Source organism: Lissotriton vulgaris, chromosome 1_1 (assembly GCF_964263255.1).
Source record: "Lissotriton vulgaris chromosome 1_1, aLisVul1.2, whole genome shotgun sequence".
NCBI lineage: Eukaryota > Metazoa > Chordata > Amphibia > Caudata > Salamandridae > Lissotriton > Lissotriton vulgaris.
The window spans coordinates 1,843,830,533-1,843,855,854 of NC_141685.1; the positions used below are offsets into that span (position 1 = coordinate 1,843,830,533).

The following is a 25,322-nucleotide window of genomic DNA, read 5'->3' on the forward strand; positions in this document are numbered from 1 at the left end:
AACAAAGACATATATCATTCTATTTCCTAAGGTGGTAGCCATTATATCTGAACTCTGATTCATGTTATATATATATCTTTTCATTTCCTTGTTTCATTCAAACCCTCACATCGCTACTTGAAATTTTTCAAAAATTGGTTGTGGCTCAATTAAGAAGAATTAAAAAGTTCATATATATTCCTACTTTGCGAAGTTATTTCTTCAGACAGTCTCACTATATATTGTTAGTGTACAACTTTGTCATTTTCAGTTGTATATATCTTATCTTCTATTTTTCATATATGTTGTTTCCACAATTTGGTTGAGTATATCATAAATGGATAATACTCACAAATAATGTTCAAGATTATGACATCAGTGGTTGATAGGATGCTCAGTTGATGTCCAGATCTGTTCTGGTTAGGTGATGTATCCTAATTTTTCGCAAGATGAAAGAGGAGAAAATTCCTTTCAGTTCGTATATCTAGATTTAGTAGGCTAGATAGATTGAATATAATTAAATTATTTGAGAAGCTACCTTATATTTTATAAAATGGGTTGATAAATCCCGCCTGCCGGATAGTTCATGTAGATAAGTACTGTATAGATCTTCAACTTTCGTCGTTATTCATAAATTTATCGATGTATTTAAAAGATCTCTCTGCCTATTTGGTGTGGCAGTGGGAAAAAAACGGAAAAAATTGAAAAGAGATGGTATTGGATTCACGTGGTTACATTTAATTCACTACTCATTGGCGTGATTTAAGTAATGTTAGTACTTCTTACCCAAAATTGTTTAGCAGAGCTCTTAACGGTGAAATATTAAAAAAGAGAAAAACTCCCTGTCGAAAAAATTACTCATATAAGCATTTTTGTTACATTAAAATATTTTCACTGTTTTTCGAGTCGTGTTTTACTTAATTTTCACTTGTACCAGGTTTTGAGCTTACCTTAAATTTAAGGGGAGATGTTCAGAAAAAGATAGTTGTTTTTTGAGTACTCCAAAGATGATTGGTAGTATGGTTAAAAGATCTCCCTGCCTAATTCAATGAAAAAAATATATATTCCAGAGTGAGTTATCACGGTTTTGTGCATGATTTTCTAATCTTTAGGAACAGTTTTGTATTCTTAAAGCAGGATGTCTTACCCGAAGAGTTCGGCAAGGCTCGTTGTAGATAATGGAGTAAGCGTCCCTGTGGTAAGAAGTACTAACATTACTTAAATCACGCCAATGAGTAGTGAATTAAATGTAACCACGTGAATCCAATACCATCTCTTTTCAATTTTTTCCGTTTTTTTCCCACTGCCACACCAAATAGGCAGAGAGATCTTTTAAATACATCGATAAATTTATGAATAACGACGAAAGTTGAAGATCTATACAGTACTTATCTACATGAACTATCCGGCAGGCGGGATTTATCAACCCATTTTATAAAATATAAGGTAGCTTCTCAAATAATTTAATTATATTCAATCTATCTAGCCTACTAAATCTAGATATAAGAACTGAAAGGAATTTTCTCCTCTTTCATCTTGCGAAAAATTAGGATACATCACCTAACCAGAACAGATCTGGACATCAACTGAGCATCCTATCAACCACTGATGTCATAATCTTGAACATTATTTGTGAGTATTATCCATTTATGATATACTCAACCAAATTGTGGAAACAACATATATGAAAAATAGAAGATGATATATACAACTGAAAATGACAAAGTTGTACACTAACAATATATAGTGAGACTGTCTGAAGAAATAACTTCGCAAAGTAGGAATATATATGAACTTTTTAATTCTTCTTAATTGAGCCACAACCAATTTTTGAAAAATTTCAAGTAGCGATGTGAGGGTTTGAATGAAACAAGGAAATGAAAAGATATATATATAACATGAATCAGAGTTCAGATATAATGGCTACCACCTTAGGAAATAGAATGATATATGTCTTTGTTTACAGATTTCTTAAGGATGTTTAACTAATATACCTTTTTAATTGTATCTCTTTTTAGAGCTTGTGTGGCTACTCCAGAAGAAGGCGCTGGTTCGCCGAAACGCGCGTAGAGACACTAATTGCCACTTCCAGTTTTTTAATGGATTTCATATATGTTGTCATTGATTGTCACAAATGTATGTTTGTCTTAAATCCAATAGATAAGACAAGATTTTACTGATGTTTAATGTTCTCCTTGTTTTAAACTATTCGTATGTTGTGTTTTTACATGATTTAAAATAAAAAGACATATATTTTCCTAAGTAACTGTAGCCATTTGTCCATTAATACAATACAATGTCTAGATGTGAGTTGCCTAGGTTGTTTTTTGTCATACAGTTTATTTCCCTGGCCTAGGAACTATTGTATCCGAATCTTCAGGGGGTCCTTGTTAAATACACGCGACTGGGCATAAATGTGGCAACCCCAGTACCCTCCTCAGAACACTCCTGTACCTTAGGACGAATCAGAAGAGAACTGCCCTGCTGCCCGAAGACCTGAGAAGACTTTTTTTTTCAGGACCCCAGAAGTAACATCAAGTTTTTTTTATTTTGCTATATTTTCAATTTCTATAATACAAATAAAGCTTAGTACACAGTTGTAGTTCACTGCCGCACCGCAGTATATAATTCCAGGTTAAGTCATATGAAGAACAATAAATTACAATTACCACCTGGTCAACACCACTCTCCAACCAGCTCTTCACCAACATCTGCAGATCATTATAATGAGAAGTCACAAGCAAAGTTTCCCCCTCCCAATAATCATCTCTAACATGAGCGTATCGTTTGCCCTCCATTCTAAGGAAAGTTAGTAACAGTAAATACATCAGAAAGTTGTTTGACCGCACTACTGTGCGTCACCCCACTCCCGTGGGGACCAAACCATCCGGGGGTTGTGAAGTGGGGATAGTGTTCATGTCATTCAGATAGTGTGAGAAGTTGGCCTGGTATATGCTGTCCACTAATTAAAGTGGGCACCTTGCACCAGTCCAAACGACCCTTATTGATTATTAGGTCAAAGACAACCTTTAAAGAAAGCTATCCTAGTGGTAGCTGTGGAGAGCAGCCTTCAGGCTAAGTCTCGAAGGAATGTAAAGTAGCTTGTTTTACCAGTCTATAACCTCCTGAATGACCAAATGAAAGGAGAACCACACAAGGAATATATATAAAATATAAATATTTATTACTAAACACTCTCTACTAACCTCTTTATGAGATTAGAGAACAAAGCACACAATATTAAATCACTAGAACGACCGTAAATAGCACAATACACAATGGGCTCCAGGGGTAGACCAAACCATATACTAAGAAAGTGGTATAACAACCATGACTTGACTAGACACAGTGCCTAGCACACGTAGAATCGCTGGGACCGCAAGTTACCACCCAAGGTAGTGACACAGGGGACCCAAGGGGGACGTGTGCAGTGTGAGAACACAGCCGCGAGCTCCGTACAACTCTATGGGAAAGTCGCGGTTGGAATTTTAAAGATTAAGGGCACTTAGGAGAGGACTTTGAGAAAACCCTTTCAACTTAGAGGTTTCTAAGGCCATCACCCATGTGAGCACCGGAGTACTCGTGTTACCTAACCCAAGGAAGCCGGGTGAATAAGTGTCAAATGGTTTCGGGAATCAGTCGTTTTCAATGGCCTGATGCTGAAAAGTGCTGCTGCCATGAAGAGGAAAAGTGTCCGGTGTAATCCAAGCCTGGATTGGAGCTGAGAAGAACCTTAAAGCAGAGGGGACACAGTCTGGGTCACTTCACGGTGACCAGGGGCTCGGTAGACGAATGCCCACCGATGTCGGGTGCTTCAGCTGAGAAGAGGTGAGGCTTGACTCTGCCGCCACGGGGACCAGGAGACATCGAGGATGACCAAAGTTCACATGCGAGCTGTCCCACGAAGGATGTTGAGGGCTGGGGGGTCAGTGTCCGGATTGAACGCCAACAAGCCTTGGCAACTGCAACCCACACACGGTCAGAGGAAAGATGCTTCTGCGAGGACCAGCAAGGTCCTGTTGACTCTCCAAGCTATGGAGAGTCAGGACACTTCTGGAGCAACCAGGTAAGCCCACTGAAAGTTAAAGTTTACATCACAGGGACCCACAAACCAACGGACCAGGGATTGGGAAGGGACCTCGAGAGGAATCACAAAATACCAGCCCACGGAACACTCGTGGAGTGTAAACCGGTAATCTTCTATGGAAACACTGCTCGAGGTCTGGACTACAAGTAGCCCAAAGTACTACCTCAGGAATTGCCGAAAAGCATATGCTGCTGAAAATGGACGTGGTGTTCAGGGGTATGGATTGCACGGTACCCACAAAGGCTGCGGTTCTCAGGTTTGCTGAGAGCACTAGACGACCTCGGGAATACTTGGAACCCCACCTCCTGTGTTGCAGAAATCTTCATATTCCTCAGGAGCTTCGGAGATGCAAACCGGTCAGATGCGTTTAAGGTACCCGCTTAGCAGGGGAGTAACTCCTTTACTCCAAGGGAGCTTCTTCAGTCATCCAGCAAAGTGTAGATAGTCAAACTACTTGGTTTCTGTTGTAGAGTTTCATCCAGGTAAATCTAAACTCCTGTAGTCGGGGGTTCGTACTTTATACCAAGGAAAGGTGGAACAAACTCTGGGGACCCACCTATGGGCGGGTCAGGACAGAAGGGTGGTTACGCCAATGTCCTTTGCCCAGTTTCGCGCCAGAACAGGAGCAAATGGCTCTTGCAACCGGTTTGAGCTGGACTACGCACCCAGTGCAGACATCAAAGCAGAGTGCACCCACCCCGCCCCAATACACTAAAACCTGTCTGGGAGGTGGTTACACCTCCCTGTGACAGGAAGCCTATTGTCATGCCTTCCCCTGCTTGAGCTTTACTAAGCAGCAGGAGGGCTGACTCGTGTCTGTGGCTGGCAGCATCCATTTTGTGATGCCAGGTTCTGTTAAGCTGGTACCGGGTGTACCGGTGTAGTCATATTTCTCCCTCTAGGAGGGTGGAATCCTACCTCCCACATCACTTACTGGTGTGGGGGTATGATTCCAAGGTGTTTGACACCAAACAGAACCTGTTTCTGTGCAGCCGTTTTAAAGTTGGCATTTGCTGCTAGGTTATAATGCACTTAAGAGTATATGGTTGGCTGCATCACAGAACAACCCCGGAGAATAGATTCCACAGGCTGCAGAGGGTCTCTTCTCATGCATGGGCACCCTCTCACATAAAACCCAGCACCCTGCCTTCAGGATTGATAAGGCCTGCCATAGGGCTGACTGATAGGTTTATATGTGCAGTGATAAGGTAGATATAGTGACCTATATTTGAGGAAGGGGTGCATGCACCACCTTACACAGGTTGCAGTCTCAGACCTGTGCTGTCAATTTGAGAGGTCTCTCAGGGGTGGCACAATATATGCTGAAGCCCCTGGGAGGCCTCTGGGGTACCTATGCCCTAGGTACATAGTATGCCATATACTAGGGACTTAGAAGGGTACCCCTGAATCCATTCTGGAGTGTACCTAAAGTACATGCAATCAACTTAGAGGAGAAAGCAGCTAGGCGGGGTCCTGCATAGCAGGATCCTAGCCAGTCTGAGTCAAAAACAGTGAAACATCAGCAAAAAGTGGGGGTAACTATAAGAAGCAGATCCTACTCTCCTACAGATAGGCCTTAATGAGGCTCCATATATCCTTTGGAGGAGACAGCAGGTAAGGTATTTGCGTACAAGTCACTGTTCGTGTTGCAAAAGGCTAAACTCTGGAGCCAGGCCTTAGTCGTGGGTAAGGCCTTGCAGCCCCATTTGATGTCTATCTCCCGTTTGGTAAGTAGAAAAGCCATCGCCGTAAATTTATCAACACTCTTAGGAAACCCTAATACAAAGCCCAATAAAGCAGACTCTGGGGAAGGAGAAATCTCCACAACTATCATTTTAGCTATTTTGATGCAAATTGATCGCCAATAAGTCCCAATCTTTGCCCAGTTCCAGATTCAATGTGCAAAGGCAGCGTGTGGAGCGCCACACTTAAAGCAGGAGTGCGGTCTACTAGAATCAATGTTGTGTATTTTTTCTGGGGACATATAAACTCTCCATAGAAATTTAAAATGCAATAACCTGTGCCAACTACTTAGGGAAACTTTTTTAGTTTGGGCAGAGAATAATTCCCAGTGTGTGTCTGAAATGGGATGTCCCAAATCTCTTTCCCATGCCTCCTGAACCTTGGTGTCTTCGCTGGGAACTAGTGTCATGCATGAAATATACATTTTAGAGACTAGACGCTCACCTCCAGGGGAAGAAATTACAGTAGTTAACAGGCTGAATTCCGCCGGTGCCAGGGGGAACTCGGTGATTGTGGCCCTAAGCGTGCTGCGCACCGGTCTAAGAATAAATTGGTCCATAAATGTAGCCTCACTAAATCTGTCCTCCTTATCTCTGGCAAAAAGTGACTCCAAGGTCCAGAAGGCTGACCTCCTGTTTGAGCAACAGGACACAAGATTCAAGAGGCCTTTTTTTATGCAGCTGACCAGTTCGAATTGGACATGCCTTGGACCCTGCTGCTGTCCTTCACTGAAGTAAGCCTAGACCGCTAAGTGCTGTCCTCAAGGTACTGGACCCTTGGCTGGTGTTAAAGTGTACTCTTCCTGCCGCAAACCTGGGATTCAGAAACGTTTTGACAGCTTTCTGCTCTGAGAACCGCCGGGGTACCTGGACCAACTTGCTATGCCAGTCCGATAAGGGTGCATCACTGCCGGGTCTAAGATATCCATAGCTCCCACAACGTTGTTCTCTGCCAAACGAAACCCCTTGCGCTGAGACTTTGATGCCGGAAAACACTGACGACGAACCAGATTTGGCTCCAGCCTCTAGCCTTGCCTTGCTGGAAAAAACCAAGTTCCAAAATAATCAGATCATTAAAAGCTCCCCTAGGTGAAGTCGCCAAAGGTATCCAATCGACGTCAAGGGCCCCTGGTGCGCGACATCTGAAATGGTTCCACTCAAAACTCTTGCTGCCTAAACCAAAGGCTTTGCAGAGAATTCAACACCAGAATCCGTCAACACCAAGCCATATTTGACTACAGTTTGTTGTCTGGACCTGCCAATAACTTTAGACTTCAAGATAAAACTTTCAACTGGGACGAACCTGGTCTCTGTATCTGACCTCTGAACCATCGCCATGGACCTTAACTTTCACCTTAGTACATGTAAAGCACAACCAAACAACTGAGGTTGGTGCATGACACTTTTTGGCACTATTTATCTCAAAATGTATAATCCATATCCCCATTTATATATTTTTGATGTTTGTCGTTTTGGTGTCATTTTATTTTTTTAAACATTCTCTATGTTTCTAATTTAGTTTGTGATTTTTCTTGTGTTGTATTTTGACTTTATTACTGTTTGAATAATGCATAAATGACCTACACATTGCCTCTAAGTTAAGCCTGTCTGTTCTGTGCCATAGCTACCAGAGGTTTGAGCACAGGTTTATTTGGCGACTTCAGTTGTTCACCATGACAAGGATTGTGATAATTATGTGAGTAGGGTTCTCACCCCTCTGAGCTAATAACCCAATTTATTACAGGGTGGCATCACAAAAAAACCTGATGAAAGAAGATGAAGCATTCGGAGTGGAAGAAACATTGCTACTGGCATGCATTAGAGCCCCACTGGAATGCTGTAATTCAGGGCTTGGATAATCAGTCTGACTATCTAGCACTCTAAGAGAAACGAGGGCAAGATTTTGTTTCCTCCTTCTTGGGCCCAAAGGTAGTTTCTCAGTTTCATTTTTTAAGGACTGAACTCTTGCCATAAAATTTGATTCCTGACAATTTAGGTGTGCACGTCCCGAGCAATACAGGGGAGCGAGAAAATGTTACCAAATGCATTGGAATATTGAATTCTACCAAAATGTTTGCTTTAATTCTTGTAGAATTCATTTTTAGGATGCTTCTGCCAGCACTCATTCCCCTGCATTGCAGGACGCCCATTAACTGGACAGTAAAATAATTACCATGTTGGTTGCGTAATCTACAAAATAATTTATTGATTCGCTATTCCAAGATGGCAATCATGTTTATAATCAGTCAGCGAGTGCCACCACTGCACTTGGGAGCAAGTATTTTTGTGTAAAGGTTGTGATTTTTTTAAATGTTACTACCCTCAAAGACTAGAGGAAAAGAGTAGAGCTTCTCAAAAGTCTACTTTTAAGAGCAGAAAAATGAACACAAGATAGTAAGACCTGAATATAGGGTATACTGGCAGCCCAAAAATAATGTTTGGTTTAATATCTAAGTATGCACCGGAGCCAGAGCTGTGAACTGTGTATATTCCTTCAAGAAGAGTCCTCTTTTCAGAAATGGCCACCCAACAGCTGGTGAGAAACGGCAGTAAAAGGATGGGACCATTGATCATTTTACATCCATGAACTTTGTAGAGTGTTTTAAAGGCAATACTAGTGGTTCTTCTCAGAGCAGGACATAAGAAGACGGATAATACACAATTTCTGCAACAGATTCACGACATTGATTTAAGAGAAATGGCAGGAAAGAGAGGGAGAGGTTTCTGGGAGATTTAACGCATTGAATATCATGGAGTAATTAAATATAAATACCCTCTTTTCTCTATGAGGAGTAGGAAGTAAGATAAGGGGATACCCTTGTCCATCCTTTGGAAATCCACAACAGATTTAATAGAGATCCTTTAAGACAAATCACGATATTTACTTGAATTACATTTTTCAGCTTGCTTGTACATTTATAAAAGCAAGGCATCAACTGGTATACCGACTTTGCACATAGTTTAAGTGCTTCCGGTTGAGGTTTAATCTATGTGATAAATGTACCTGCGCTAAAGTGATGAACTGCATACAGTTCTTCAAGGACTGTCCCAATTTCAATAGCAGCCATCCAACAACTGTAAACAAATAGGTGGGAGGGCGGGGGGAAGAAGAGCAGGGGTTGGTTGGACAAGGTACTGCCCATGGAAGACACTAAAGCACTGCAGTGGAGGCCAGCATGGTAAATGTGATAGAGATTACAACCTGGACTGTTCATAGCAATGAAGTACTCCAGAAGAACTGTTCCTATCACTCTAAGGCATACGGGTGACTCAGCTTGCACTCATCATTCAGTCGCCCATATGTGCAGGGAGCATGATGGTGTCTGTGGCCGCACCCACTATGTTAGTATCACAGAATCTCCATCGAGGTTAGGCATTGAGACCGAAGATAGACTCCCTGCAGCCGATGAACCCAACAAAATGTGGAGAAGCAAATTAAACAAGAAAAATACCTCCAGTCAACAAAACCTGACTTGCCAAATGGCTGTTGTGTGGGCTGATCTAAGTTCTAAATGGCACTCCAAATGAGCTATGATTGAAGGGGCTGACCAAAAGACATTCAAAACATATAGAAAGGAGAGGCAACAGAAATAGGCGTGATCCGTTGCGATCGTTTCGTAAAATCTCATGTCGACATCAGGTACTCCCTCACGTACGGGAGACATGAATGGTTACAGGAATAAGTTGTGTGCGGCACTCGTGTCCTCAAAAAACGCAGTGAACAGAATGAACGATAATCACTCAACCAAAAGACGTATATTTGTTTGGGTGCTTTAATTGCACATGCAGCAGAATAAAAATCCATATTTCACAGGAACTGTGAGGTATGTCACAGTTCCTTGTGAGATACAGGCTTCATCATCATAAACATATCCCCCAAACCCCTCGGCAGAGTTTTCCCATTGTCAAATCCATTATGATTATGCAGCAACGTCATCTAAATTACAAGGCATAAAAGGGAAAATTATGTGGCAAACTTTCTCGCAGTATTATTTTCATCCATTTGAGACAAAAACAACAGTTTTTGTGAAATATGAAATTATTTGGAAAAAGTCAACCCATAATTATGTGGTAATGGCTGTAGCCACAGAATCACATAAATGAGCATGGCTTCATCATTGCTCATTGTTTAATCAACTGTTGCTCAATAAAGATAAAGTTAAACATTTTAATTCCATTCAGTGCCCATTGTTAGCTGCACTTTAAAGATGAAAACCTTTTCAAGCTTACTACCCTTAAAATGAACCTTTAATATATACAATTCTTAAAGTGTAACGTACAATATTGTCCTATATTTCTAGCCTGATGTCTGGTGATATTTAAAAACAAAACAACATTCAACCTCATAATTTATGATGTAACCAGAATCTCTCTATCAAAATTGTACCATATATTTACAACTGAAATTGAATAAATTTAGTAAGGCGCCTGATCCAAATCGATGCTGGTAAATCTGGAATAGCCAAACCCACATCAGAATTTATTTCAATGTGGCGATTGTAGTACACCAGATTCGGCACTCATGAAATGCACCTGGTACAAAAATTCTTGATTCAGAAATGCATCTGATGCCACACATCCGACAACGGTGTTTGGCACCAATCAACCTTTGTTCACAAAGGTCTCCATTTTCTTTTCTCAAAATGTAAAAAGAGATCATCATGTGATTTCTGAGAGACATGGAAGATAGACTATTCAATCATACATAAATCTGTCTAGAAATTCTTAATGCAAAAACAACAATTGATGGCCAGAATGCAGAACAACGTCATACATTCACCCCAGTACAGAGATCTGGGCCTAAAACCATAATTTTTTTGCTCCCCATGCCATTCCAGTTTGAACCCACCCATATGCAAATCAGTCTTTAGACTGCGCCCAATGATAATAGTCCAGACAGAACTGCCAGGCCAGGTCCTCCCTGGATTGGAAACAAGTATTCTAGGACCGGTTTCGGGGTTTCACCCCTCATCAGCTAGGATAGATTGACTCCAGTGGCATGGAGAGCACGGGACCTACGTCTGGCCATACCCATCCCACTCGGGGTGACAATAATCGATGGACAGAATGCAGAACAATGTCATGCATTCACCCCAGTACAGGGATCTGGGCCTAAATCCATCGTTTTTTGCTCCCCATGCCATTCTAGTTTGAACCCAGTCATATGCAAATTAGTCTTGACCCTACGCCCAATAGGACCAGTCCAGCCCAAATTGCCAGGCCAGGTCCTTCCTGGATTGGAAACAAGCATCCTAGGACCGGTTTTGGGGTTTCACCCCTTGTGTTTGCTTTGTTCGCCCTAAGTTGGCAAGGTATGACCAGACATGGGTCCCTTGCTCACTTTGCCACTGGATTCAAGGTAGCCTGGCTGATGAGGGCTGTTAACCCGAAACCGGTTCCAGGATGCTTGTTTCCGGACCAGGGAAGACATGGCTTGGCAGTTCAGGCTGGACTGTTCCCATGAGGCATAGGGTCAAGACTGATTTACATATAGCTGTGTCTGAATTGGGTGGCAAAGTGAGCTAAAGAACAATTATGGATTCAACCCAGATCTGTGACTGGGGGTGAGTGTCTGAAAAGTTTCAGCACTCCGTCCATCATCTCCTTGGATTAAAAAATTCTTAATACCAAGGACGTCTAAAAAAAACACAAAATACTGTTGTTCGGCCAAAGACCAAAATACTATAATGGCTATCAAACCAAAAACAGTCCTTTATTTTTGTTTTTATGGCATGTATATTTGAGTCTGTTATGAACACAAAAAAGACTATATATTCATGTAAAAAAATTGCAGCCATTTTGGTATATTTATTTTGTCCTATAGATCTAAATTAAAAAGTGCAATTTATAGTTCATTTGGCAAATAAGCACCAGTTAAGTATATTTTCTCTTTGTAATATATAACCCACTTACATAAATCAATGATTAAAATGAAAGGCAAGTTGATATGTTTCAAAATTCATATAACCTAAGTGAGTACATTTTAGCCCATCTGAACCCACATATTGCGTTAATAGTTCTATGGTCTGATTCACAAAGTTTATTTCCTTTTTTAAGTTGCCTTAGTCCTTAAAATTTAAGAGTAAGGAATAAGTCATACCTAAATTAGGAGTGAGACACAACTCACAATAATCACAGTTTTTCAGTGTACATGTTTATTCTTTTTGACTGATGACAGTCCACCATGATTGGGGGGGTGAGTGTGTGTGTGTGTGTATGTGTGTGAGTGTGTGTGTGTTTGTTTGCTTTTCATCCCAGGGCCTAACACACAAATTACTATTTGTGTAACAATATATCTGTAAGAGACATTAGTTAGTGATAGATTCCTTACCTTAAAATATCCCAGGCGTCAGACTGGATCCAGAAAGCTTTCGTCAGCAGTACCCGTGCGCGTCGATAGGCGTTGTCGTACAGCTCCGCGTGCGTCGTTAGCGTCGTATTCGCCGAGATGGCGTCACTGGAGCTACTTAGACGGCCCAAGCGCGATTACGTCAGTTCTGTACACAACTTTCCGCGACAGGAATGCAGAGCCATGTAAGATACTGCCCACTGGTGCATAGAAACTAGGGCCCAAAAGGATGACCTTAACCCCAGTAATCAGTTCGCAGAACAGGGAGGATGGGTGGGGCGGTAAGGAATCTATCACTAACTAATGCCACTTACAGATATATCGGTACACAAGTAGTAACTTGTGCATCTGAAAGAGACACGTTGGTGATAGATTCCTTACCTTAGAATAGATACCCCAGCAATACCAACCCGGGTGGTGGGTCTGCGAATAAGATTACACCAGAAAGTCACAGAGAACAGAATGGCCAAAGATGCCGTCCTTCCGGACCTGACTGTCAAGGCAATAATGCTTTGTAAAGGTGTGCAGAGAAGCCCACGTGGCAGCCTGACAGATGTCTTGCAGGAGGACACCACGTCCCAATGCCATAGTGGCTGCTGTTGCCCTGGTAGAATGGGCGCGCAGCCCCACCGGGAGTTCCTTCTTAGCCATAGAATAACAGGCCTTGATACACAAGATGACCTAGCAGGAGATAGTCCTCTTGTGAACAGCCCCGCCTTTCTTGGCGCCTGCATAGCCAACAAAGAGCTGGTCATCTACCCGGAATGCTTGTGTGCGATTCAGGTAAAAGGAGAGCACACGTTTTGGGTCCAGACGGTGGAGCCACTCTTCCTCTCTGGAAGAATGCGGAGGCAGAAAGAAAGTGGGCAAGGTGATAGTTTGCCCGATGTGGAAAGCAGTGACAACCATTGGCAAGAAGGAAGGACGAGTGCGAAGCACAACCTTGTCTGGATGAACCGACAGAATGGAGGCTTACAAGAAAAAGCCTGAAGCTTACTCACTCGCCTGGCAGAGGTGATAGCCACCAGGAAGGGAGATTTCAAAGTCAGAAGACGTAAGGGACAATTGTGAAGCGGCTCAAAGGGAGCGCACATTAGATCGGTCAAAACAATATTCAAGTCCCACTGAGGCATTATGAAAGGAACAGGAGGGAACTTATGCAAAATGCCTTTTAAGAATCTCTGTACAACTGGGGACTTGAAAAGAGAAGGCTGATCTGGAAGCCTCAGAAAGGCTGAAATGGCCAAAAGGTAGCCCTTGATAGTGCCCAGAGCAGAGCCCTGCCGGCCCAGAGAAAGAAGGAACAAAAGGACCTCAGTAAGAGGGACAGAAAGGGGATCCACAATTTTGGCGGTGCACTATGCCACAAATGTGCTTCACCTGCAGGCGTATACCGATTTGGGTATACCGATTTAGTGGAGGGACGCCTGGCTGCCAAAATGACATCACAGACTTCGGGAGGCAAGTCAAATGGAATCAACTGTCATCGCTCAATCTCCACAGCATGGTTAACTGAAAATGCTCCAGGCCCACTGTGAATCGTAGGTAACGCCGATGGGCAGGCAGGACGGGAATATGAAAATAAGCATCCTGCAGGTCCAGTGCCACCATCCAGTCTTGTGGGTTGAGAGCAGACAAGACCTGAGCCAGAGTGAGCATCTTGAACTTCTCCTTCTGGAGTGATTGATTGACGTTCCGAAGGTCTAAGATGGGATTTAGACCCTTGTCCTTCTTTGGAACCAAAAAGTAGTGGGAGTAACAACCACAACCTACTTCTGGCATCGGAACGCGCTCAATGGCCCCCTTCCTGCTGGAGAAGTGGCAAATGATCCTCTGACATGCGGTGCTGTGGCATGGCTAGGGGGGTAGACACGAAGGGGAGGGGGTAATCCCTTCGAACAATCTCCAGTCTGATGTAATGGTGCACCAGTGGGGGAGGTGATCACAAATCCTGCCCCCCACTGGTGTCTGGTTGGCCTGAAACACCAGACTAGGAAGCTGTGGAGGCACTGGCAGCAGGGGTGTTGGTAGACTGACCCGCACACTGGCCCCATGATCCGCCTCTGCGAGCCCCACGTCCGTGGTTGCACTGGGACTGTTGCTGCGCAGGCTTGTTCTGAAAGGAACATGTTTGCACGCCTCTTCCTGAGCTTCGAAAGGAACAAAAGTTAAAAGTGGAAGGAGTACATGCATCCGAAAGGCCTAAGGACTTGGCCGTGGCCCGAGTGTCCTTAAAACGCTCTAATGTGGAATCCGCCTTATCACCAATGAGGCGGGTGCCATCGAAGAGCATGTTCATCACTGTATTCTGCAAAAACAACAGTTGATGGACAGAATGCAGAACAATGTCATACATTCACCCCAGTACAGAGATCTGGGCCTAAATCCATCTGTGTTTTGCACTCCACACCACCCCAGCTCAGACATGGCCATATGCAAATCAGTCTTGACCCTGTGCCTCATGGGAACAGTCCAGCCCGAACTGCTAAGCCATGTCTTTCCTGGACCGGAATCAAGCATCCTAGGACCGGTTTCTGGCTATCAGCCGCCATCAGCCAGGATAGCTTGACTCCAGTGGTGTGGAGAGCACTGTATTCTGGACATCTGCAGAAAAGCCAGTCGTCCTCAACCAGGCATGATGGCATAACGCCACTGTTGTGGAAATGGCACTACCCAGCGAATCAGTGGTATCAAGACCACAACATATAGTGAACTTGGCTGCATCTCTCCCCTCCATAAGAGCTCGGGAGAGAACTGTCCGAGCCTCCTCTGGACACTGAGGTAGCACCTGCTCAACCACATCCCATACAGAATGGGAATAGCGGCCCAAGAGACAGGCAGTGTTCACAGACCGCAGTCCAGAACTTGCGGAAGAATACATTTTCTTGCCAAACTGCTCCAATTTCCTAGATTCCTTGTCTGGTGGAGCAGAAGGAAACGCACTTGGGACGTGGATGCCTGAACCACAGGAGCCCCTGTGTTGGGCCGGGACCAAGTGCCCAAAAGCACTTGGTCAGAAAGTGCTTCATTAAAAGGCAACAGCGGTTCTGTAGAAGAAGAAGCTGGCTGAAGCACTTGTCAGTAGGTTGGTCCTGACAGCCACTGTAGGGAGCTCGAGGTAAAGAGCCTCGGCCGCCCTCGTAGCACCGTAGAAAAGAAACCACTCTCCTCCATAGTAGCTGAAGGGGATGGTGAACCAGGCGCTGGAGTGTAATCCGGGCCAACGGCCTCTGCCTTCTCATCCCAGTCAGGATGGACCCACACTGTGCTGTGAGAGGGTCTTCAAACCCTTCCCAATCCTCCCCTTCCTGCACGAGGGGACAAGGACATGGGTGAATAAAAGGGTAAAAGTCCCCCATTGGCGTTGGGGTCAGCGACGGAAGACATCCCTCTGGCACCGTGCTGATGTCAGAAAAGAAGTCGATGCCGGTGTCGGGTGCCGGCTTCGCCGATGTCAGTGGGGGCCGCACGGGGTCCACCAGCAAGAGCCATGGAGGCCTCTGGGCGTCGACAACATTGGGGCCGGAGCCGGCGACGTCGAGGAATGCCGAACAGGGGGGCCCGCAGGGCCCGAAGGCGATTCGACGGGGCTGCGCGGGCTGAAAACATGTGCCATTGCAGACAAGAACTCTTGCAATTCGGCTGGAGTCGCCGATGGACCCAGGAAAGGTGGGTAAGCCAACGGTAACTGCTCATGCTCAATTGGAGCCGCAGGGGCGGTGCCACCTGCCCCCTTAGACGTGTACCGCGACCGGCGAGGGGATGACGAAGAGCGACGACGCTTCTTCAACTTTTTGTGCTTCGCCTTACCTGACTCCAAGTGAGAAGACTTCGAATGATGGTGCTTGCTCCACGACCGGGCCCTCGACCTCCCACAAGACCGGGACCTGGAACGACATGGGGCCGACTCCCGGGCCTCCAGCCACTTTCGGGACCGCTCCCGCAAAGTTTACGGGGCCATGGCTCGGCAGTGGGAACACGACTTGGTGTCATGGTCACGCCCAGGCAGAAGAGACACTCACGGTGCGGGTCCGTCAGCGACATCGTCCGTGGACAGGACTCGCAAAGCTTGAAACCAGGCATCCCTATGCGCCAGGAGTAAGTTTTACTTACAAACACTTTAGCCAACAATTTGACGGGGTACCGCTCTCTCCGGATTTGCGCTTGCTGGTGCGGAAAAAGAATGCACTGACTTCAGCGCGTGTGGGCGTGTCTAAGTGGCTACAGTGATGTCATCTCGGCGAATACGACACCAATGACGCACGCTGAGCCGAACGACGACGCCTATCGATGCGCAGGGGTACTGCTGGCGAAAGCTTTCCGGAACCAGTCTGATGCCTGGGGATATTCTAAGGTAAGGAATCTATCACTAACATGTGTCTTCCAGATAGTGTTTCTCTCTAAAGGCTTCTGGAGGTTACTCCAACAACTGAGCATGAAGAGCAGACTAGGTCAGGTTTTCAGTGTAACCACAAATCATTTGCCATTCAGGAGAAATCTATGTCAATGCATTTTTGTGGATGTCCTGATAGTTACACATGGATAAAGACTTCTTTTCCCAATGTTGAATATGCCTGGGCTAATGTGAACTCCACCTTGTTCTCAGGCCATCAATAACATTGGGTGCCCCACCCTACAATAACTGAGCCATATCTTGCAGGGAGAATCAGATCGTAATTTCTGGCATACTGTGGGTATTCACTTCATGATGGTCTGACCACTGGGACAATGCTAGTCCTAGCTTAATGGGGGTAATTCTTGGCATACTCTGTGTCAATGGGATAATATCCCCCCTTGCTAATATAACGCAGGACCTTCACAAATGGTCACCATTTTCTGTGATTGCATGCAATCCTAACATAATGCTTGTGAAAAATCTTGGCAAATAATGAGCATTCAATGATGAAATGGTGATACAAGGACATGTATGGCAGAATCCATTCTTATGTAGCAGTAGAAAGTTGTATTATTCGATGAAAAGGAAAATATAATGAATAGGTGCTAAAAGAGTCTATTTACTAAACAAGGAAAAGCTGGCATTTGGGACAGAAATTGTGTTATTTTTGGGAATTCAAAACTGTTTTATCCAGTTCATTCCTACGGAAGCTTGTATTAAATAGGTAAATATCTACATTTTCAAAGGCCTTCAAGCCACTGTTTGGGGACACAATTATGGCATTTGTGAAACATATTAAAAAGCTGAAAATTGATTAATAGTTTGGAAGGTTTGGCAAACCTAGTGCTGATGTCTCCTTGGTGCCAGGAGACATTTGCTTGGCTGCTATAATTGTATGACTCATGAAGGCATTTTCAATGGGGCTTTTTTTTACAGATTAAGATAATATAAACAAAGATGATATACATGTATGAAAAATTTGCATGCGAATTACACCTCAACAATAATACATTTCCCCATTTATATTAATGAAACTCTGTATATGAAACTTCATGCTTAGTATCCCCGCCTCTCATGAATCCTAGAGGTGGATGGGATGCTGGAACATCCGTCCATTAATTGCTTCAATGCCCTTTTTGTAACATTTCATTACTTTTAATTACTCAAATAGGCTGCTTAGTGGTCAATTTGGATGTATTCTCCTGCAGTTACTGTAGTTAAACGGAATCAAGTTACATTATTTATGTCACTCCTTTCTTCTCAGCTCCTCTTTTAGCTCTGCCGTTGCTTTACTATTTTCTCCTGCATACAAGTAGCAGAAGGCTTTCTTGCTTAGGCTCATTCTATTGCCGTTTTCAATATTCGATATGTGATTTTCATGGTCTGGAAAACCAGAGTTCTCACTGGGGAAGCTCAGAGTGCACTGGGTGTGATGGCCCTCTAAAGGAACAAGCATTAGAAATGCAATAGGTCTCGCAGCATTAGAGTTAGTGCTTTTAGAATTGTTTATGGGTTTTTTTGTAAATCTTTAGCATGAGGTTGAGGGTGAGTGAGGGTGAGTGAGGGTGAGGGGTTGAGGGTGAGTGAGGGTGAGGCTGAGGGGTTGAGGGTGAGGGTGAGTGAGGGTGAGTGAGGGGTTGAGGGTGAGGGGTTGAGGGTGAGTGAGGGTGAGGGGTTGAGGGTGGGTGAGGGGTTGAGGGTGAGTGAGGGTGAGGGGTTGAGGGTGAGTGAGGGTGAGTGAGGGTGAGTGAGGGTGAGGGTGAGTGAGGGTGAGTGAGGGTGGGTGAGTGTGAGTGTGAGTGAGGGTGAGTGGGGGTGAGTGTGGGTGAGTGTGGGTGAGGGATTGAGGGTGAGGGGTTGAGGGTGAGTGAGGGTGAGTGAGGGTGAGGGGTTGAGGGTGAGTGAGGGTGAGGGAGGGTGAGGGGTTGAGGGTGAGTGGGGGTGAGTGAGGGTGAGGGGTTGAGGGTGAGTGAGGGTGAAGGTGAGTGAGGGTGAGGGTGAGTGAGGGTGGGTGAGTGTGAGTGAGGGTGAGTGAGAGTGAGGGTGAGTGAGAGTGAGGGTGAGTGAGGGTGAGTGAGAGTGAGGGTGAGTGAGAGTGAGTGAGGGTGAGTGAGGGTGAGTGAGGGAGGGTGAGGGTGAGTGAGGGTGAGTGAGGGTGAGTGAGGGTGAGGGTGAGTGAGGGTGAGGGTGAGTGAGGGTGAGGGTGAGTGAGAGTGAGGGTGAGTGAGAGTGAGGGTGAGTGAGAGTGAGGGTGAGTGAGAGTGAGGGTGAGTGAGAGTGAGGGTGAGTGAGAGTGAGGGTGAGTGAGAGTGAGGGTGAGTGAGAGTGAGGGTGAGTGAGTGAGGGTGAGTGAGTGAGGGTGAGTGAGTGAGGGTGAGTGAGGGTGGGTGAGGGTGGGTGAGGGAGAGTGAGGGTGAGTGAGGGAGGGTGAGGGTGAGTGAGGGTGAGTGAGAGTGAGGGTGAGTGAGAGTGAGGGTGAGTGAGAGTGAGGGTGAGTGAGAGTGAGGGTGAGTGAGGGTGAGTGAGTGAGGGTGAGTGAGGGTGAGTGAGTGAGTGAGGGTGAGTGAGGGTGGGTGAGGGTGGGTGAGGGAGAGTGAGGGTGAGTGAGGGTGAGTGAGTGAGAGTGAGGGTGAGTGAGAGTGAGGGTGAGGGTGAGTGAGGGTGAGTGAGAGTGAGGGTGAGTGAGAGTGAGGGTGAGTGAGTGAGGGTGAGTGAGTGAGGGTGAGTGAGTGAGGGTGAGTGAGGGTGGGTGAGGGTGGGTGAGGGAGAGTGAGGGTGAGTGAGGGAGGGTGAGTGATGGGTTGATGTTGAGGGGTTGAGGGTGAGTGAGGGTGAGTAAGGGGTTGAGGGTGAGTGAGGGTGAGGGTGAGTTAGGGTGAGGGGTTGAGGGTGAGTGAGGGTGAGGGGTTGAGGGTGAGTGAGGATGAGGGGTTGAGGGTGAGTGAGGATGAGGGGTTGAGGGGTTGAGGGTGAGTGAGGATGAGGGGTTGAGGGTGAGTGAGGATGAGGGGTTGAGGGTGAGTGAGGATGAGTGAGGGTGAGGGGTTGAGGGTGAGTGAGGGTGAGGGTGAGTGAGGGGTTGAGGGTGAGGGGTTGAGGGTGAGTGAGGGTGAGGGGTTGAGGGTGAGTGAGGGTGAGGGGGAGTGCGGAAGCAGCACGGAGGGCAGGGAAGGGCGGAAGCAACAGGGAGGGCAGGGAAGGGCGGAAGCAACAGGGAGGGCAGGGAAGAGCGGAAACAGGGAGGGCAGGGAAGGGCGGAAGCAACAGGGAGGGCAGGGAAGCGCTGAAGCAACACTGAGGGCAGGGAAGGGCTGAAACAAAACGGAGGGCAGGGAAGGGCTATTTTGTATTTTATTGTAAATATGCGGACACAGAGGGATGGAGCTAGCCTTGCGCGAAGATGGCTGCGCTCTAGGCAAGCTCCTTTGGCTGCCACCTAATGAACAGCAATATGCTGCGGTAAACAAAATAATTAGAATTTAGAGAAGCTGACCTGTGCTTCGTAGGGGATTGAGGTCCCCCGCTAAAAGGTCTTATACTAAGAAAAATGTCCAGAAGGAAAAGAGAGGAATGGTGGTAGCTGCGTTGTCAAAACTTTGTAAACAGCATTGGGTGCAGGGTGGATTCCAACATGGCGGCAAAGTGTCCCATAACAGAAAACAGGTCAGCGTTCTAGCCCAATTGGAAGATTCATGTGATACCGGTGAGGCGCGCTGAGAGCTGCGCACTTCATCTGAACATTTTGAGGAATAGGAGGTGTTCCTTCACGTCGCGTTTCGATAGGGAAATAAGAAAAACGCGTCGCAAGATTTTCCGAGCAAGAATTAGAGTCTTCCTATAGAAGATACAAGTAAGACTGTTCCGATACCTTGTCAGAGTAAAAGTTCATAAATATTAACTGCGCGTGCTCTCTGGAGGCTCAGCTTCTCCTGAGCTCATGCGCAGTTGAACAGAATATCTTCTAGAGTTTACCAGAGAAATATTTATCAAGTATTCTACGAGTATCAAAGTAAACAAAATAATTAGAATTTAGAGAAGCTGACCTGTGCTTCGTAGGGGATTGAGCACACAAAATAGGCTTGCCACAGTACATGTGAAGCAGGCGTTGTCCCGCGGCCTAGATGGAAGCGGCAAGGACCGCCCTGCAGAGGATGTGGGAGGCCGCTGGCTGTGAGCTGCTCCTGTGCAGGCGGGCACTCTGTGGAGCCGGTCAGCGCCTGTGACGCTGTGCTCTGCAGCTGGAGGACGGGCGGCACCGAGGGAGCTGCGACCGGCCTGTGGGAATGACTGGCAGGATCAGTGTGCCTGCAGCCCGGTAGATGAGCATGGCTCGCGGCGGACTGAGACGTAGTCTTGCTGTAGGCTGCGACACGGCGGGAAGGGGAGGGGGCGGAGCGGGTGAGCTGCGCGAGGGACGCAAACCGCGTGGAGTCTTACCGGGGGAGGGGGGGTGGGCTTGGAGGAGGGAGACAATCAGAGCAGATCGCCGGGGTTATTCTTGGCGGCTCTTAGGGAGGTCCGGTTATTTTGTGTGCCGATGTGCGGCGGTGTTACGCGGAAGGAAGTTAGACGGAAGGAAGAGAGGGGAGGGGGAGGAGAAATGCGACACGGCGGGAGGGGGCGGAGCGGGTAAACAAAGACGGACGTGCACGCGCACGCGCTTTTAAGGTCAATGCGCATGCGCATAAGCTCAATGCGCATGCGCATTGACCTTAAAAGTCACGGGCACTGCAAGGAATCGCCACGATTCCTTGCAGTGTAGATAAAGAGTGGATAAGTCGCAATACTCTCGCTTGCTCGATGCGCATGCGCATCGACAGGCGAGACCTAAAAAGGCCATTATCCATCACCACATTAATATATGTTGGGCGCTCTAGAAGAATTAGATATGAGGTCAGAAAGGTAGTGATGTGTTCACTGTAAGAGGTAACTGGAATGGACAGGAAGGAGTCGGGTAGCAAAAGCGCCACACAAAGCAGTTGACATGGTCAGAAAGGTACCACAAGTGAGTGGTAACTAGAGTAGGAGTTGATATAAGAAATAAAAAAGTAGGTCCCAACATGTAGCAAGGTTGTTCAAGTAACCAGCTCTAATAGCCCGGGCCCCTGGTGCCAGTCACAAAGAGATATATGTGACACATAACTGACCTGATGGTCTAAAATCTCTGCTATGAGGGTGTGCTGCAGTTGTGCATGCAGTGAAGGAGTTGTGAGTGAGTGAGCGTGTGTGTGTGTGTGTGTGGCTATGTGTGTTTGTTTGTTTTTTGGGTTTGGGAATAACAATATAATCTGTAAATCAGACTTTGTGACTCCCCAAAAATTTTTTCACAATGGCAAAACTCATTTTATGAGTTGGAAAATTATCTCCAGTCATAAAATGGGTATAAAAGAGGAAGGCATTTACCCTCCTCTTTGTGAATCACACATGAAAGTATCATACAATGAGCTGCAAATGGGACAATTTCCCCATGGGGAATCCTGTCAGTTGGCATCACGAGGACCAGACACCGGCCCCTGAGATCACTGCCTGCTTACCCATGTGTCCCCAAATGGGAAACAGTTTTTATTTTAAATAAATGTTTCCCTTTTGGAAAAGCAAAAACAGAAATGATCTGCTGGCATTTGAGGACTACCATTCCTGCATCCACACCCATTCACAACAGGTAAGAAAAAAAATATGATTTACATAATTAATATTCATAAGGCAGATGTGTTTCGCCTTCCACCGAATGGATAATCTGCAATGAGATCTCTTTATACATGGGTCGCATCACATATTACATCCCAGTTTGCAAACCAGTCTTTGTGCAAATTGCACATCTCTAGTTTGTGAACGGAGATAGTAATGAGGCCCCTATTTTCTTAACCGTATTAACTCATCCTAAAGTTTTCTAACATTTCCCACATACACAGAAATGGTTAATACTTCGAAGACAGAATTTGGATATGTAATGCTCTGTTTATGGGTTATCCCAAAAATTTTGGGCCAGATGTACAACCGTTTTTTTGCGGTACCAGAGGGGCATTTTGCCCTTGTGCGACCACAAAAAACGGTAGCACAATGTACCACTCCTATTTTGCGAATCGCTAATATAATAGCAACTCGCAAAATAGGGTTAGCGGCTCGCTATGAGGAAGGGGCGTTCCTTTTGAAGAGCGACTCTTAAACCTATGTAAGAATTTTTTGCAACTGCATTTGCGGTTGCAAAGCATTCACAGTTTACCACCCTCTTCAAGAGGGTTGTAAACCATTCGCAAAGGGGAAGGGGTCACCAGGGGACCCCTTCTCCTTTGTGAATGGGTGTGCAAACATTTTTTAAGAGCAGGCAGTGGCCCCAGGGACCACTACCTGCCCTTAAAAAATTAAACAAAACGTTTCATTTCTTCTTTTTTTTTTTTAAATGCAGCCAGTTTTTTAGGTCTCGCTGAGTCAGCGCGCATGCTCTGCTCAGAGAGACATTTAGTAGGTGAGTTTTCAAAGTGCAGCTGGCTGGCCTAGCGCTTGTGTTCACGCGAGCGTGCACGCGCGAACCGCCAGCCTTCAGTGCCATCTGTCTTTCCTCCCGCTTGCTCCCTGCCTCCGCCACTCCCCCCGCCTCTGTGCTGAAAAACGCTGCTCCCCCCTCTGTGTGTTGTGTCGAACTGGGGATAGGCAAATCAATACATGAAATACGGGGCATTTATTAAAAGCTTTGTAGGTGAAAATCCACGTTGCTCTGACTCCCAGCAAAGCTAGAGGAAAAACCCTTCCCTGTTTAGATACAGGACTTCGTGGAACACGCGCTCTGTGGCTTGTTTGGGCTGCCCTAGCCTGGTGTAAAGCTACGTGAAACCGCAAGCGCATAACAGCGCTTTATTTATTTTTTAAGTATTCTAATTATTGTTTGAAGCTGTCATATGGAGGTCAAATAGCTATATTTACAGAATGGTTAGATCTGATAGGGTAGGCCAACCCGAAGCACCTAGATCGACAACCCTGAATGTGGCTATATGACAATTACATCTGGTGACTTGATGTGCGCCTTATGATGCTGTATAGCGCAGTGACACCCCTAGCTGATGATACCGCTATATTTAAAATATGTAAAAAAAAAAAATTCATGGCGTCTGGGCCTTAATACAATGTACCTATGTGTACAGGTCAAATTCGAGAATGGGAAAAAGCAGACTTAAATAAGTGTGCCACGGCTGTACAGTCGGAATGTAACATCTGTGAAATAAAAGAAACACACTGAGCAATTATATTTTCCAATATCGCCTATGAGCATGATGCGACCGTAAATGTAAAATGCTCTGGAAAGACGAGTCAGGAAACAGAAAAAAAAGTAAATATATAGATTTATTTATCGTGTTCATCAGCCTATAAAAGGTAAACTCAACATATGGCGATTAGCATGTTTTCACCCATTAGGGCTGAACGCCTAAGCACTTGCCTGTTCTCTCATTACCTGAAAATAATTGTCAGTGCGCAATAAAATGTGCAATTAAGTTTAATGTTTTTGTGGGGGTGTAGAGACAAAGTGTGCAGGGCCTCCCAGTGAGTGGGCGCTTTTCACACTTGTGTGTCGGGGGACTGTGTCGCCAGGAGTGTGGTGGTCGCCTACTCTGGAAGGGGGGCTTAAAAGTGCGTCCACAAACCTGTCTCCAAAAAATAAACACAAGTGTGTTGTGAAGTCGTTGCCCTTGCTGCATAGTGCTAAATGGGCACGTGGACTCGGGCAAGGCGCACCAGTCTGATGAGAGGATTTTGTTTTTCTGGAGCAAAAGCAATGTGTCCGAACCAACAAAAAATATGAGGGTAGTGAAATCAAAATTCTGTGTTTGGCGATGCATGTGTCTACACGCACTAGTCTGTCTTTGGTGTCAGTTTACAAACAGCACTGTTTTCAAATCTCGTAATTCATGGAAGTTACGTCATTCCGGCAAATTACAGATTTTTAATCCAGCGAGAAGCCTCAAAACAATCACTGAGCCTCAAATACTTTAAAAAATGCAATCATTACACCTCTGTGACATTAAATAAATATCATTCTGTTACATATTCAATCTATCTATCTATCTATCTATCTATCTATCTATCTATCTATCTTTTTACATTTCTGTCTTTTGGTTTATTCATCTATGTCAAATTATATTCTACAAAACATAGAAATTGCACCCTTTCCTGAATTTCGGATTTAAAGAATTGAAAAGTCAACAGTTTTAGAACTGTACATTATTTATTTTATTTCAGATTACACATACCATTCAACATATCAGTGACAGATAAGATGAATAACACGATACAATAACTCCATTTCGATGCTCCACTGACATATGTGTAAGGGAGGATAGAGAATGCCACTTGTTCATTTTTTTTCCCAAAAGTTTTATTAGTAGTTTAGAACAATTAAATCTACCAACTGGTATCGCACAGTAGTGAATGTGTACAGGTGCACAATTGAAAATCATTACTAAACATAACAAAACACCCCAAACAGTCATCAAATCAAGGAACGTTACTAACATATTATCTTGATGGTCGCCTCTAGCAAAACTCCCCTAGATTCAAGGGTCAGCGCAATAGGTCAGAGCAAAAACAAAGAAATCAGTCTCCGGGCTGATAGAACTGGTCATCAACTAACGAGGAAATTCAGTATCTGCAATCGTAGAAATGTGTAAAGCAAAAGAAACAAGCATTGGCATAACCAATAGGTCTCACCTTTGGGATGTTATAAGTATTTAGTTATGCAGCACAATATCCTTGATGCAACAACATCAACTGTTGCAT

The 25,322-nt window shown here is 45.2% G+C and overlaps 1 protein-coding gene across 1 annotated transcript in view; it reads right to left on the bottom strand.

Annotated features, from left to right (window-relative positions):
• The window catches only part of DOCK4 (dedicator of cytokinesis 4), a 1,616,764-nt gene that overhangs the window by 822,055 nt on the left and 769,387 nt on the right, over nucleotides 1-25,322 (bottom strand). The gene's annotated exons all lie outside the window — the stretch shown is intronic.